The sequence below is a fragment of the Lithobates pipiens genome, unplaced genomic scaffold (assembly GCF_037356315.1).
Source record: "Lithobates pipiens isolate NorthernLeopardFrog02 unplaced genomic scaffold, aLitPip1_a1.2 Scaffold_10, whole genome shotgun sequence".
Lineage (NCBI taxonomy): Eukaryota > Metazoa > Chordata > Amphibia > Anura > Ranidae > Lithobates > Lithobates pipiens.
In genome coordinates, this window is record NW_027507686.1 from 108,376,109 (window position 1) to 108,392,697 (window position 16,589).

Sequence of the window (16,589 nt, forward strand, 5' to 3'; positions counted from 1 at the left end):
CGTTAGACCAGGGCACACTTTCAGGTCCATTTCAAGTAAGTGAGTTTATGTTATCCTTGTTTGTCATCCTTATCCGTATCGGTCAGAGGGCTCTACACCATAAATAGAAAGGCCAGTATGGTGGCCTGAAATTATGGGAGGAGCCCGGTCGTGTATATAACCCGCCGTTCGCCCATCTTCCTCGTCGGTTCCGGTGCGCGATACCCGCCCACCCGCCCCCTTTATCAGGGCTTTTCTCTAGCATACTCCTCATGTGAGTACTCATTTCACCATTTCATATTCATTTCATTTTAAGGTATGCCCCCTTATTTTGGTATACCGTACGTTAGACCAGGGCACACTTTCAGGTCCATTTCAAGTAAGCAAGTTTATGTTATCCTTGTTTGTCATCCTTATCCGTAGCGGTCAGAGGGCTCTACACCATAAATATAACAGTCAACCATACAGCATGACCCAGGGTCACAATTACATGGTAACAAAAAATAGGCAGCCAAATAACTCTGGGTTCTCAGAGGGGAGTCCTACAGTTTCATGCAGAAAAGAGAGAAACCCCACCTCGGACATGTATTACAGTATAACTAATGCAGCTCAGTTCGGACAAATGTAATCATGGAGAACAACTGGGACCACAGCGAGCCAGCTTATCATGACCTATGTGAACCAGAGTAAAATAAGAGCCGGTTGTGTCCAGAACCCTGGGGTTCTTCTGGGTCCCAAAGGCTAGTAAGGAGACAAGGCATAGTCAAAAGGGAGGACGGGGAAGAAGAGATTGCAAAGTCGGATTGAGAGAAGGTGGGGGGATGGCGGCGGGGAAAAATAGAAAAATAAAGACAATGGAGGGGGGGGGGATGCCACCCAGGGCAGACATGGCCTACGTAGGTAAACGTTAGATGTTCAGTCTTTTTCTGGGACAGGGGCGGTGCTCACCTCCCGAATGTAGTCTCAAGTATCAGTAAAATACCTCCAGGGCCTCCATGTTACACTAAATGCCTCTTCAGTGTTGTGAAGGGTGGCGGTCAATTCCTCCATCCGGAGAATATGATTGACTTTGGAATACCACAGCACCTTGGATGGGGGCTGAGGCTGCCTCCACAGTGTGGAAATGCAGGCCCGGGCGGTGTTCAGGAGTTGCATCGTGAGGGTTTTTTTGTATTTTCGAACAGGCTGTTCGGTCAAGTGTAGAAGGCACGCTGCTGGGTTGTCTGCGATATCTAGATTTCTGAGAGTTTTTATCGTCCCGGTCACCTCCACCCAAAAGTTCCTCAAGGCCGGGCATGCCCAGAAAATGTGTCCCATGGTCCCCGTATCTGAATTGCACCTCCAACAAACATCCGGGATCGATCTATTCATTTTATTCAGAAGGTATGGAACTCTATACCAGCGTGAGACTATCTTGTATCCTGATTCTTGATATTGGTTTGCGATGGAAGCTTTATGTACTAATGTCAGGATCTTCCCTATCTGTTGTGGGGTAAATGTGATGCCTAAGTCCCTCTCCCATTTGTGGATAAATGGTGGGGGTCGACTCCTCCTCCTGACTACTCAATAGGTTGTACAGGAGGGAGAGGGTGTGTCGCACAGGTTCCCTTTTGTGACAGATGGATTCATAGGGTGTCAGGTCTCTAGGAGTGTAGGGGGCCCTTTGTATGGCCAGAAAAAAGTGACGAAGTTGATAAGCACTAAACAAGTCAAGCGGAGGGTTAGAAAGCTCGGCGACAGTTTGCGTGGTCGAGAGCCCTCCCGAGGGCCACACCTCTCCCAGACGCTGTTTCCCCACCACTGTCAACTGTCGCAGTTTCTTGTTGGTAAATCCCGATGGGAAGTCTGGATTACCTATAACCGGAGTCATTGGTGACGGCAGGGGAGCAATGTGTGTGCAGCGGAACAACCTCCGCACAACAGCCAACGTAGCTCCCACTACGGGGTGATCTCTGAGGTCTTTTGGTAGGGAGGACAGGAGCCACGGGGAGGTCAATAGGGGAATGGATCCATCCTCAATCTCCATCTCCACCCACTGCTTGTGTGGGCCATTACAATGCCAATCAACGACTCTCGCTAGCAGAGTCGCTCTGTAGTATTGTCTCAGATCTGGGAGACCCAGACCCCCCTTGTCCTTTGGTCTGGCAAGCAATTGCAAACGGGCTCTGGGCGGTTTGCGCGCCCAAATAAAGTCCCGGAGCAGCACCTGCAGTTGTCTGAAAAAAATTGGGGGTAACCGGATCGGTAATGTCTGGAGCAAGTATAAGATCCGCGGGAGGGCCGTCATTTTGAATGCATTACAGCGCCCGAACCAGGTCAGTGTTAAAGCATGCCAGTTTCTCAAATCAGATTTCAGTCTATTCAGGAGAGGGACAAAATTAAGCGGGTACAATTGCGCCAAATCCGCTGCGTTGTCAACGCCCAGGTAACGTATAGATTTTTCAGCTCAGTAGAATGGAAAAGCGGAACGTAGCCTCTTGGCCTCACCATCCGGGACCGATATATTCAATACAGCCGACGGTGCAATTGATTTTTTTTTATTTTTTTTTTATTTTTTATTTATAACCGGAACAGGACCCAATCGGATCTACAGAATACAAAAAAAAAATACACACAGTACATAAGACAGAAAATAAACACCTTATGCAGAAAATACAGAGACCAACAGGTCAAGTTGTAATGTCACTGAATATAACCGTAACCTGAGACAGAGTAAAAGGGGCCAAGATATGGCAGGTTTTGGGTTATCGTCTACTCCCTTGCGACCTTATCTAATACAGATTGGTTTTGTTGGTTCAGGTGTCACTGATTGGTCAGAGCCGATTCAGGGCCCTCTGTCTCTTTCAAGGGCAAGTGTGTGTAGTAATAATTCGGTGTGAGTTGTCGAAGGTACGAGTCCAGCTCCTTCGTTTTTTGTTCTTTTATAGTGGGAGGTGGAAAGTAGCTCCCCTTATAAGGGGGGGGGGGGTAGCTATAAAGGGTGCCAAAGAGAAGGCAAGAGAAAGGTACAGTAAGAGGGAGGGGGTGGGGGGGGCGGCAGGAGGCCGGTTGGAGGGAGGATGGGTGCATGAGAGATGTGGTTGCGTCACTGTGGTGATTAGAAAGGACGTAGCTGCAGGGGTTTTTTAATCTGTCCCCCGTAGAGAAGGGTAGCTATATTAATGATACTCAGGTTGGGGTTAAGGTTGGAGGGGGAACACATGAAGGGGGAGTGCGACCCCCCCCATACGATGCGTTGCCCCTCAGCATCTGGCCTTCGGCCGAGTAGATGAAGGCAATCCACTTCTGCCAGGTTCCCGAGAACGTTTCCTGTCTATGTTGCGCAGTGAGGATTAAATCCTCCATCCGTCTTATGTCTTCCACTCTAGCTATCCATGAGGCTATCGTCGGGGGCCGTGTGGACTTCCACTGTAGTGGTATACAGGCTTTAGCGGCGTCCAGTAGGTGTCTAATCAGAGATTTTTTGTATGTTTTTTCCGGGGAGTCAGAGGCATGTAGTAAGAAAAACGCGGGGTCCTCCGGTATCCTACGCTCAGTAAATTTCTGGGTGACCTCCCGCACCACTGTCCAGAAATTGCGTAGATCGGGACATGACCAGAAAATGTGTAACAACGTACCCTTATCTGCCCGGCATCGCCAGCACCTGTCCGACACCACCGGAAAAAATTTATGAAGCAATTCAGGGGTTCTGTACCATCGTGAAAGGATTTTATAGTTCGTCCCCTGAATCTTGGCACAGATAGAGGACTTATGTGTGAATTTGAGTATCCGCTGTCTCTTGGCAGTATTGAAGCGACAATTCAGTTCCGACTCCCACTTAAGGAGGCCTGGGGGCACGAAGTCAGCTTTTGGAACATTCAGTAAAGTGTAGGCTTGAGAGAGTGTGTGTGTTACGATGCCCGTGGCATTACACAATTCCTCCAGTAACGTAAGGGAGGAATTTCCTGCAGGCGGGGGTTTCAGCGAGTGGAGAAAGTGGCTTAGTTGGCGAGCCCTCAGGAAGTCCAGTCCGAACTGACCCGAGGGCTCGGAGAGTTCTGCTATTGTGTACCATCTGCCTCCAGTACTAAAGTGTGAGGATTGAAATAAACCCCTGTTTGCCAGTCTCCGGAATACCGGATCGTGTATTCCCGGCAAAAAATTGGGGTTCCCCAAGATGGGAAAAAGAGGCGAGTCAGAAGACAATAAGGAGTTTTCTGTTATAAGGCGGGCACAAATTTGCAATGTGTTGCCAATCAGTGGGTGTCTCTTGACTTCTGCGGGTAAGGACGCGTGGCACCAAGGGGCTCTGTTAAGAGGGATCTCGCTTTGGTGTTGTTCTAGTTGTGTCCAGAGCTTGGACTCAGTATGCCGGGTCCAGTCTATGAGTCTCCCTAGGTGTGTCGCTCGATAATACGTGCGGATATCTGGCAGCGCAAGTCCGCCATGGTGTTTGGGGAGGACTAAGAGTTTGTGTGAGAGTCGCGCCCTTTTCTTAGCCCAGACAAATTCCGTGAGCGTAGTTCGTACCCGTTTAAAGTAAGACGTCGGTATGTAAATGGGTAGGGCCTGCATAAGGTACAGGAATTTTGGGAGAATCATCATTTTTAATATATTGCAGCGGCCTATCCACGAGTGTAGTCCCCTGTTCCATTTGGTCAGTAGCAATCTAATCGTGTTCAGGAGGAGCGGGAAATTAAGGTCGTATAGTCTCGCGAACTTGCAGGGTATGTTTGTACCTAAATACCTCAGGGCGGTCGTTGTCCATTTCAAATTGAAGATAGATTGTAGGTGGGCAAGCTGGGCAGGCGGGATCTCCAGTCCCATGGCTTCCGATTTGGCAAAATTAATTTTTAAGTTGGAGATAGCTCCGTACGTGTTAAATTCCTGCAGGAGGTTGGGGAGGGAGATCGCAGGGGTGGTGAGTGTAAACATAAGGTCATCCGCGTAGGCGGAAACCTTGTGTTGGGTCCGATGGACCTGCACGCCGGAAATGTTGGGATTGGATCGTATATGACAGAGGAACGGTTCTAGGGATAGAGCAAACAGGAGAGGAGACAATGGGCAGCCCTGCCTCGTCCCGTTAGTGATCGGAAATGGGTCCGAGAGTACACCGTTGGCCCTAACTCTAGCCGACGGGGTCTTGTACGTTGCGGATATCCAATGTAACATATTGTCACCTAGGCTTATATGTCTCAGCGTGGCAAACATAAACGCCCAACTCACCCGGTCGAATGCTTTCTCAGCATCTGTGCTTAAGAAAACGCAGGGTGTTTTGGTGCGGGTGACCGAATAGAGCAGGTTCAGGACTTTTGTGGTGTTGTCCCTTGCCTCTCTTGTGGGCACAAAACCTACCTGGTCCAGATGTATCAGTTGGGGCAAATGGACCTGTAATCTGGTAGCTATAATTTTGGTGAACAATTTAAGGTCTGTATTGAGAAGGGATATGGGTCTATAGCTTCCGCAGTTGGATGGGTCTTTACCCTCCTTTGGTATAACTGAAATGTGGGCTTGTAGAGTGGTGGCGTGTAAGTTGCCTCTATCTGTAAGGCCATTGAGCATCTTAACCAGATGACCGCTCAGTGCCGGGAACAGAACCCTATAGTACTGGAGTGTGAGTCCATCAGGCCCAGGGGCCTTACCCACCTTGGTGTTCTTAATCGCCGTTTGTAATTCGGTTACCGTAATAGGAGCCTCTAATAGTGCACGCGATTCGGTGCAATTGATTTTATAGTTTGATAGGCTGCCGTATCGCCGGAGAGCCGCGAGTATATTGGGAAGCGAAATGTGTGGATTGGAGACGAAAAAAATTAGATCGTCAGTGTACGCCGCAATTCTGTGGTGTGCCGAGGGTTTGGATATGCCAGTAATATTCGGGTCATTCCGAACGTGACACATAAGTGGTTCCAGTGTCAGAATAAAAATTAGGGGAGACAGAGGGCACCCCTGCCTCGTCCCATTAGTGATGGGGAAAGAGTCCGAGCACTCTGAAAGCACCCAATCTCGTCTGATCTTGGAGGCTAAGAAGAGTCAGGCCTGGTTAGTACCTGGATGGGAGACCACCTGGGAATATCAGTTATTGTAGGCTTCTTTTTATGTTGTTGGCGTTGATTCGTTTTTTTTTTTTTTCGCTTGTTTCCCAAGGTGACCATCTTGGCATTTGTCAAGAGGGTTGAGAGTGCCACTTTGGGGGGTCTGAGTGATACCTAGTGCGCTGTACTGGAAGGGCTTGACATTCCCGCATATGTGTCCCCTCCCCCTGGTTGCGCCCCTCGTCCCCCCCTCTGGCTCCCACCTACTCTTTGCCGACATTGCCTTCTGCAGCTTTCGGGGACCCTGGATGACTTATTTATTGAGCCTATTGGTACGAGACACTGCTTCCCTCCAGGGTGACTCTGGACCCCCCTGGAGGATTTACCCCTTACTGTTTGGGCGGTCCCAGCCTCCCTCTGGATGCTCTACACAGCCCCCGATGGCGATGCAGGAGAGACACTAATTGGCGGGCCCCAGGACTGCTGCTCGGGTGAAGTCTCCCATTGAATGGAGGGATGGTGGCCCCAGCCCCTTGCCTGCCGGATTTTCCATGCACCGACCAGGGCTGCTCCTCTTATATCTTGATGTGGTGACCATGGAGGGGAGGAGTTGAAATTTATGGGGTCCGGGTGTTTGCTGGTGGGAGTGCGCTAAAGGCGCGGACACTATATCATGGCCCGACAGTATATGGCAGAACACCGGCACCAGTCAACCACCGGTGTCATGTGCGTCGCTGTGTAATATAGAGCAGGGTCCGGGAAGCCAATACCTCCCCACAATTTCGGGCGCAATAGCATTGCCCTACCAATACGCATATGTTTTCTGCGCCAGAGGAACTTAATAAAGATTGAGCGAACCGCATGAAAGAAAGTCTGGGGTATTTTGATAGGTAAGGCTTGTAGTAGATACAGAAGTCATGGCATCGCGTTCATCTTCAACACGTTACAGCGTCCGAACCATGACAGAGCTAGTGGGTCCCATCTTTTAGGGTCCGCTGTAAGCCCATAGGCTTCTTTTTATGTTGTTGGCTTTGACCTGTTTTTTTTGCTTGTTTCTCAAGGTGACCATCTTGGCGTTTGTCAAGAGGGTTGGGCGTGTCTTAAAGAGAACGCTTACGGCCACATGAACCTGAAAGCACCCGATCTCATCTGATTTCAAAGGCTAAGCAGCGTCAGGCCTGGTTAGTACCTGGATGGGAGACTGCCTGAGAAGACCAGGTGCCATAGAAGGATCTGGTCTGGTTAGTGTCTTGATTGGGAGATCGCCTGGGAATACTGGATGCCGTAGGCTTCTTTTTATGTTGTTAGCTTTGACCTGTTTTTTTTAGCTTGTTTCCCAAGGTGACCATCTTGGCCTTTGTCAAGAGGCTTCAGAGTGCCCAAAGAGAGTGCCTACGGCTAAATCACCCTGAAAGAGCCCAATCTCATCTGATCTCGGAGGCTACGCAGCGATGGGCCTGGTTAGTACCTGGATGGGAGACAGCTTGGGAATACCAGGTGCCGTAGGCTTCTCATTATGTTGTCGGCGTTGACCTGTTTTATTTTCCCTTGTTTCCCAAGGTGACCATCTTGGCATGTGTCAAGAGGGTTGAGAGTGCACAAAGAAATTGCCTATGAGCACAACACCCTGAAAGCGCCCAATCTCGTTTGGTCTCAGAGGCTAAGCAGGGTTGGGCCTGGTTTGTACCTGGATGGGAGACCGCCTGGGTTTTCCAGATGCCGCAGGCTTATTTTTATGTTGTTGGTGTTGACCTGTTTTTTTCGCTTGTTTCCCAAAGTGATCATCTTGGCATTTGTCAAGAGGGTTGAAAGTGCCTAAAGACATCGCTTACAGCCGCATCACCCTGAAAGCACCCTATCTCTTCTGATCTCAGAGGCTAAGAAGGGTTGGGCCTAGTTAGTACTTGAATGGGAGACGGCCTTGGAATACCAGGTGCCGTATTCTTCTTTTTATGTTGTTGGCGTTGACCTGTTTTTTTTCGCTTGTTTCCCAGGGTGACTATCTTGGCATTTTTCAAGAGGGATGAGAGTGCCCAAAGAGATTGCCTATGGGCACATCACCCTGAAAGCGCCCAATCTCCGCTGATCTCAGAGGCTAGAAAGGGTCGCGCCATGTTAATACCTGGATGGGAGACCGCCTGGAAATACTAGGTGCGGTAGGCTTCTTTTTATGTTGTTGGCGTTGACTTGTTTTTTTTGTTTGTTTCCCAAGGTGACCATCTTGGCGTTTGTCAAGAGGGTTGAGCGTGCCTGAAAAAAATCTACTATGGCTGCATCACCCTGAAAGAGCCAAATCTCATTTGATCTCAGAGGCTAAGCAGGGTTGGGACCTGGTTAGGACCTGGATGGGAGACCGCCTGGGATTTCTCAATGCCATAGGCTTTTTTTTTAAGTTGTTGGCATTGACTTATTTTTTTTTTTTTGTTTTATTCTTTTATTAAGTATAAGTAGAACAACATAAATATAACAGTCAACCATACAGCATGATCCAGGGTCACAATTACATGGTAACAAAAAATAGGCAGCCAAATAACTCTGGGTTCTCAGAGGGGAGTCCTACAGTTTCATGCAGAAAAGAGAGAAACCCCACCTCGGACATGTAGTACAGTATAACTAATGCAGCTCCGTTCGGACAAATGTAATCATGGAGAACAACTGGGACCACAGCGAGCCAGCTTATCATGACCTATGTGAACCAGAGTAAAATATGAGCCGGTCGTGTCCAGAACCCTGGGGTTCTTCTGGGTCCCAAAGGCTAGTAAGGAGACAAGGCATAGTCAAAAGGGAGGACGGGGAAGAAGAGAGTGCAAAGACGGATTGAGAGGAGGTGGGGGGATGGCGGCGGGGAAAAATAGAAAAATAAAGACAAAAAGGGAGGGGGGGGAATGCCACCCAGGGCAGACATGGCCTACGTAGGTAAACGTTAGATGTTCAGTCTTTTTCTGGGACAGGGGCGGTGCTCACCTCCCGAATGTAGTCTCAAGTATCAGTAAAATACCTCCAGGGCCTCCATGTTACACTAAATGCCTCTTCAGTGTTGTGAAGGGTGGCGGTCAATTCCTCCATCCGGAGAATATGATTGACTTTGGAATACCACAGCACCTTGGATGGGGGCTGAGGCTGCCTCCACAGTGTGGAAATGCAGGCCCGGGCGGTGTTCAGGAGTTGCATCGTGAGGGTTTTTTTGTATTTTCGAACAGGCTGTTCGGTCAAGTGTAGAAGGCACGCTGCTGGGTTGTCTGCGATATCTAGATTTCTGAGAGTTTTTATCATCCCGGTCACCTCCACCCAAAAGTTCCTCAAGGCCGGGCATGCCCAGAAAATGTGTCCCATGGTCCCCGTATCTGAATTGCACCTCCAACAAACATCCGGGATCGATCTATTCATTTTATTCAGAAGGTATGGAACTCTATACCAGCGTGAGACTATCTTGTATCCTGATTCTTGATATTGGTTTGCGATGGAAGCTTTATGTACTAATGTCAGGATCTTCCCTATCTGTTGTGGGGTAAATGTGATGCCTAAGTCCCTCTCCCATTTGTGGATAAATGGTGGGGGTCGACTCCTCCTCCTGACTACTCAATAGGTTGTACAGGAGGGAGAGGGTGTGTCGCACAGGTTCCCTTTTGTGACAGATGGATTCATAGGGTGTCAGGTCTCTAGGAGTGTAGGGGGCCCTTTGTATGGCCAGAAGAAAGTGACGAAGTTGATAAGCACTAAACAAGTCAAGCGGAGGGTTAGAAAGCTCGGCGACAGTTTGCGTGGTCGAGAGCCCTCCCGAGGGCCACACCTCTCCCAGACGCTGTTTCCCCACCACTGTCAACTGTTGCAGTTTCTTGTTGGTAAATCCCGATGGGAAGTCTGGATTACCTATAACCGGAGTCATTGGTGACGGCAGGGGAGCAATGTGTGTGCAGCGGAACAACCTCCGCACAACAGCCAACGTAGCTCCCACTACGGGGTGATCTCTGAGATCTTTTGGTAGGGAGGACAGGAGCCACGGGGAGGTCAATAGGGGAATGGATCCATCCTCAATCTCCATCTCCACCCACTGCTTGTGTGGGCCATTACAATGCCAATCAACGACTCTCACTAGCAGAGTCGCTCTGTAGTATTGTCTCAGATCTGGGAGACCCATACCCCCCTTGTCCTTTGGTCTGGCAAGCAATTGCAAACGGGCTCTGGGCGGTTTGCGCGCCCAAATAAAGTCCCGGAGCAGCACCTGCAGTTGTCTGAAAAAAATTGGGGGTAACCGGATCGGTAATGTCTGGAACAAGTATAAGATCCGCGGGAGGGCCGTCATTTTGAATGCATTACAGCGCCCGAACCAGGTCAGTGTTAAAGCATGCCAGTTTCCCAAATCAGATTTCAGTCTATTCAGGAGAGGGACAAAATTAAGCGGGTACAATTGCGCCAAATCCGCTGCGTTGTCAACGCCCAGGTAACGTATAGATTTTTCAGCTCAGTAGAATGGAAAAGCGGAGCGTAGCCTCTTGGCCTCCCCATCCGGGACCGATATATTCAATACAGCCGACGGTGCAATTGATTTTATAGTTTGATAGGCTGCCGTATCGCCGGAGAGCCGCGAGTATATTGGGAAGCGAAATGTGTGGATTGGAGACGAAAAAAATTAGATCGTCAGTGTACGCCGCAATTCTGTGGTGTGCCGAGGGTTTGGATATGCCAGTAATATTCGGGTCATTCCGAACGTGACACATAAGTGGTTCCAGTGTCAGAATAAAAATTAGGGGAGACAGAGGGCACCCCTGCCTCGTCCCATTAGTGATGGGGAAAGAGTCCGAGCACTCTGAAAGCACCCAATCTCGTCTGATCTTGGAGGCTAAGAAGAGTCAGGCCTGGTTAGTACCTGGATGGGAGACCACCTGGGAATATCAGTTATTGTAGGCTTCTTTTTATGTTGTTGGCGTTGATTCGTTTTTTTTTTTTTTTCGCTTGTTTCCCAAGGTGACCATCTTGGCATTTGTCAAGAGGGTTGAGAGTGCCACTTTGGGGGGTCTGAGTGATACCTAGTGCGCTGTACTGGAAGGCCTTGACATTCCCGCATATGTGTCCCCTCCCCCTGGTTGCGCCCCTCGTCCCCCCCTCTGGCTCCCACCTACTCTTTGCCGACATTGCCTTCTGCAGCTTTCGGGGACCCTGGATGACTTATTTATTGAGCCTATTGGTACGAGACACTGCTTCCCTCCAGGGTGACTCTGGACCCCCCTGGAGGATTTACCCCTTACTGTTTGGGCGGTCCCAGCCTCCCTCTGGATGCTCTACACAGCCCCCGATGGCGAGGCAGGAGAGACAATAATTGGCGGGCCCCAGGACTGCTACTCGGGTGAAGTCTCCCATTGAATGGAGGGATGGTGGCCCCAGCCCCTTGCCTGCCGGATTTTCCATGCACCGACCAGGGCTGCTCCTCTTATATCTTGATGTGGTGACCATGGAGGGGAGGAGTTGAAATTTATGGGGTCCGGGTGTTTGCTGGTGGGAGTGCGCTAAAGGCGCGGACACTATATCATGGCCGGACAGTATATGGCAGAACACCGGCACCAGTCAACCACCGGTGTCATGTGCGTCTGTGTGTCTGTGTCTGTGTGTCTGTGTAATATAGAGCAGGGTCCGGGAAGCCAATACCTCCCCACAATTTCGGTCGCAATAGCATTGCCCTACCAATACGCATATGTTTTCTGCGCCAGAGGAACTTGATAAAGATTGAGCGAACCGCAGGAAAGAAAGTCTGGGGTATTTTGATAGGTAAGGCTTGTAGTAGATACAGAAGTCATGGCATCGCGTTCATCTTCAACACATTACAGCGTCCGAACCATGACAGAGCTAGTGGGTCCCATCTTTTAGGGTCCGCTGTAAGCCCATAGGCTTCTTTTTATGTTGTTGGCTTTGACCTGTTTTTTTTGCTTGTTTCTCAAGGCGACCATCTTGGCGTTTGTCAAGAGGGTTGGGCGTGTCTTGAAGAGAACGCTTACGGCCACATTAACCTGAAAGCACCCGATCTCGTCTGATTTCAAAGGCTAAGCAGCGTCAGGCCTGGTTAGTACCTGGATGGGAGACTGCCTGGGAAGACCAGGTGCCATAGAAGGATCTGGTCTGGTTAGTGTCTTGATTGGGAGATCGCCTGGGAATACTGGATGCCGTAGGCTTCTTTTTATGTTGTTGGCTTTGACCTGTTTTTTTTAGCTTGTTTCCCAAGGTGACCATCTTGGCCTTTGTCAAGAGGCTTCAGAGTGCCCAAAGAGAGTGCCTACGGCCAAATCACCCTGAAAGAGCCCAATCTCATCTGATCTCGGAGGCTACGCAGCGATGGGCCTGGTTAGTACCTGGATGGGAGACAGCTTGGGAATACCAGGTGCCGTAGGCTTCTCATTATGTTGTTGGCGTTGACCTGTTTTATTTTCCCTTGTTTCCCAAGGTGACCATCTTGGCATGTGTCAAGAGGGTTGAGAGTGCACAAAGAAATTGCCTATGAGCACAACACCCTGAAAGCGCCCAATCGTTTGGTCTCAGAGGCTAAGCAGGGTTGGGCCTGGTTTGTACTTGGATGGGAGACCACCTGGGAATACCAGTTATTGTAGGCTTCTTTTTATGTTGTTGGCGTTGATTCGTATTTTTTTTTTTCGCTTGTTTCCCAAGGTGACCATCTTGGCATTTGTCAAGAGGGTTGAGAGTGCCACTTTTGGGGGTCTGAGTGATACCTAGTGCGCTGTACTGGAAGGGCTTGACATTCCCGCATATGTGTCCCCTCCCCCTGGTTGCGCCCCTCGTCCCCCCCTCTGGCTCCCACCTACTCTTTGCCGACATTGCCTTCTGCAGCTTTCGGGGACCCTGGATGACTTATTTATTGAGCCTATTGGTACGAGACACTGCTTCCCTCCAGGGTGACTCTGGACCCCCCTGGAGGATTTACCCCTTACTGTTTGGGCGGCCCCAGCCTCCCTCTGGATGCTCTACACAGCCCCCGATGGCGATGCAGGAGAGACACTAATTGGCGGGCCCCAGGACTGCTGCTCGGGTGAAGTCTCCCGTTGGATGGAGGGATGGTGGCCCCAGCCCCTTGCCTGCCGGATTTTCCATGCACCGACCAGGGCTGCTCCTCTTTCATCTTGATGTGGTGACCATGGAGGGGGGGAGTTGAAATTTATGGGGTCCGGGTGTTTGCTGGTGGGAGTGCGCTAAAGGACTTGACATTTCCGCACTTTTGTCCCCTCTCCCCTGTTTCCCCCCTCCCTTCCCCCCTTCCCACCCTTCCCTTCCCTCCTTTCCCTCCCCCTTTCCCCCCTTCCCCTCCCCCTTTCCCCCCTTCCCCTCCCCCTTTCCCCCCTTCCCTGCCCCTTTTCCCCCCGGGGCGTGGATGGGAGAGAGGGGGTAAGGAGTGGACAATCTGCCAAAGGGAGAAATGCATTTGTTCGGGGACTGCATGTACTTTAGGGGTATGGGACGGGGGGTGGTGGATCTCATTCTGTGATGCCTTTTCTGTTGTGACGGGCTCCCTCGTGCATGCCTACGTTTAGGGCGAGCCGAGGAGACCCCTCAGTGCTGACAGTTATATGCTCTACCTCTGTTTTGGTTATACTATTGTTTTTTGGTTCAATGATGTTACTGATTGTCTTTTATTTGCATACCGGTATCAGACGTGACATTTACCACTGCCGGGACTGGGGGGACTAGGATTCGGGGGCTCCCTCTCCGACCTGTCTACCCACCAACCCAAGTAGGACAGCGCTTTAAACCCAGTGTACATCTGGTAAGCGCTATAGCATAATTGTGCTGTTTTAGTATACCCTTCCTGTACTGTTGAGTGCGGACAACCCTGGGGTTGAGGTGCCCGGCCTCTTTATCCCTTTACCTTTCCTTCCATTTGCCCTTCCTTTCTCCCCCTTAGTTCCCGCCATGCATTACCTACCCAAAACCTACCTTGGTTCAACTTTCTTTGCTTTTCTCTGACGTCCCCCTCCCCGAGGAGCGATGGCAGACTCATTCAAGGTCACCTCTCTAAACGTTAAGGGACTGAACTCCCCTGAAAAACGGTGGATCCTCCTGTGAGAACTGAAGACTTCCTGTACTGATGTGGCCTTTATACAAGAAACACATTTTAAAAATACTAGCCTCCCCTTTCTATGGTCGAGATCCTTCCCTAAGGTCTACCACTCTGCTAACCCCTCCTCTATGACCAAGGGAGTCTCCATTCTGATCTCTAGCAGGCTCCCCTGGGTTCTCCAGGATTCTCTGGTGGACCCTGGGGGCCGATATCTTTTTCTTAGGGGCCACATTGGAGAGCGCCTTTTTACATTTGCCACTGTGTACGCTCCCAATGATCACCAAGACACGTTCCTTTAGAACTACCCTGCACAGATTATGTGACTTTCGAGAGGGCCAGTTGATATTAGGTGGGGACATTAATGTCCCCTTTCGCCATCGGTTGACACTTCTGCCTCTTGCTCCTCGCTCCTCATTTCCTCTAGAGAGCGGATTACTAAGTGTTTACTGAATGACCAATTAGTTGATGTCTGGCGTCTGCAACACTCTGGGGAAAGGGACTACTCTTTTTGCTCTTCCCCTCACAAATCATACTTGAGGATAGACTTCTTCTTGATTCCACATGACCAACTGCACTTGGTGAGCTCTTCCTCCATCGGCCATATTACTTGGTCCGACCACGCTCCTGTAGCCCTTACCTACACCCTCTCTAGGAACCCCTCACCTAGGTCTCTATTCTGGCACCTTAATGAGAGCCTCCTCCAGATACCGGAAGTTTTAGCAGATGTGACCAGGGAATTGGACCTTTATTTCCAAGAAAACTAAACGCAGGACTGTGAGCCGGGGATAATTTGGGAGGATCACAAGTCAGTACTCCGCAGGGTACTTATCAGGCACGGGGCGCGCATCAAACGAACACGGAAGGAACAGCTTGCTAATCTGTTTCGTGAACTTGCCTCTGTGGAAGCGAAACATAAACATACCCCCTCACGGACCTTAGAGATTGAATTGGGGACACTCCGTACCCATATTGCTGACCTACTCCTTTATAAAGCGAAAGCGGCACTCCAGTTTTGTCGTAAACTGACGTAGGAGTCAGGGGACAAATGCGGAAAAATCTTAGCCAGGTCAGTAAAGGAGTTGAAATCTGGCTCTTACTTACCACAGTTGATAGATGAGAATGGCCAGAGGGCCTCTACCCCAACCCAAATAGCCGAAGTCTTTGAAAAATGTTACTCTGATCTCTACAACCTGTCCGATTCAGGGTCTGGACAGGACAATATAGACAGATATGTAACCGGTTCTGGTCTACCAACCCTCTCATCAGAATCACTGGAAGAAGTCCAGACGGCCGTGGGACCTCCGAAGGTGGGTAAGGCTCCGGGCCCTGACGGATATACCTCACAATACTTTAAGACCTTCCTCCCTATTCTCGGCCCGCGCTTGGTGAATTTATTTAATACTCTGAGCTCGAATGGGGATTTTCCTGAGGATACCCTTAGAGCCCACATCTCGTTGATACCTAAGGAGGGCAAAGACCCGGGCCTATGTGGGAGCTACAGACCCATTTCCCTCCTAAATTCGGTCCTAAAACTATTCTCTAAAATCCTCGCCACGTGATTGGCACATCACTTGCAGTCCCTTATACATATTGACCAGTTAGGTTTTATTCCCACCAGGGAAGATAGGGACAACACCATTAAGGTGCTTACCCTGATCCATAAAGCAAAGTCATCTGGGACCCCTTGTCTTTTCATGAGTACTGATCCTGAGAAGGCTTTTGATTGGGTCAAATGGACATTAATGTTCTCGGTCCTTCGCCATATAGGTCTGAGTGAACGGATGCTGGCATGGATAAGTAAGATATACTCACGCCCTTCAGCTCAAGTCAAAGCGAATGGGGTTCTCTCATCTCCCCTTGACATCGGGAATGGGACCAGACAGGGTTGCCCCCTGTCGCCCCTATTATTTGCACTGTCATTGGAACCCTTTCTCTCCACAATTCGACAAAACTCAGACATAACGGGACTCCAAATGGGTACTATTGAGTGCAAGATATCTGCCTACGCGGATGACATGCTGTTCTCGCTTCGGGAATTCCAGATATACGGGATACTTCTTGAGATCAAAGGCCATGGGGGTTGCAGTCCCCCCGCAAACGTTAATAGACTTGCAGTCCAATTTTCGATTTAAATGGACCCATACAGCCCTTAAGTACTTAGGTACTTACATTCCACTGGACATCGTGCGTACGTTTATATTGCACTTCCCCCCCACCCCTTGTCACTAAGATTCGCAGTTTGCTTCACAGGGTGGCATTCTGGCCTCCATTCCTGGTTCAGGAGATGCAATCTCATTAAAATGAACATACTCCCTAAATTTACTTATCTTTTCCAAGCTCTCCCGATCCAGATTCCAGTCCTGTTTTTTAAGCAAGCTCAATCCTTGCTCACTCAATTTAACTGGGCCCACAAAAATCCCAGACTTAAGCGGTCACAGCTGACATTGTCTAAACAACAGGGGGGGTTGGTTCTCCCTGACTTGCGACGCTACTACCTGGCCTCTCATCTGGGGCGTGTATTGGACTGGAATCGAAACAAA

The 16,589-nt window shown here is 49.9% G+C and overlaps 2 pseudogenes; both read left to right on the forward strand.

Annotated features, from left to right (window-relative positions):
* The first annotated feature begins 7,380 nt into the window (after positions 1-7,380).
* On the forward strand, positions 7,381-7,499 carry LOC143943850 (5S ribosomal RNA; annotated as a pseudogene).
* Positions 7,500-12,253: 4,754 nt separating this feature from the next.
* Positions 12,254-12,372, forward strand: LOC143942863 (5S ribosomal RNA; annotated as a pseudogene).
* Positions 12,373-16,589: the final 4,217 nt, after the last annotated feature.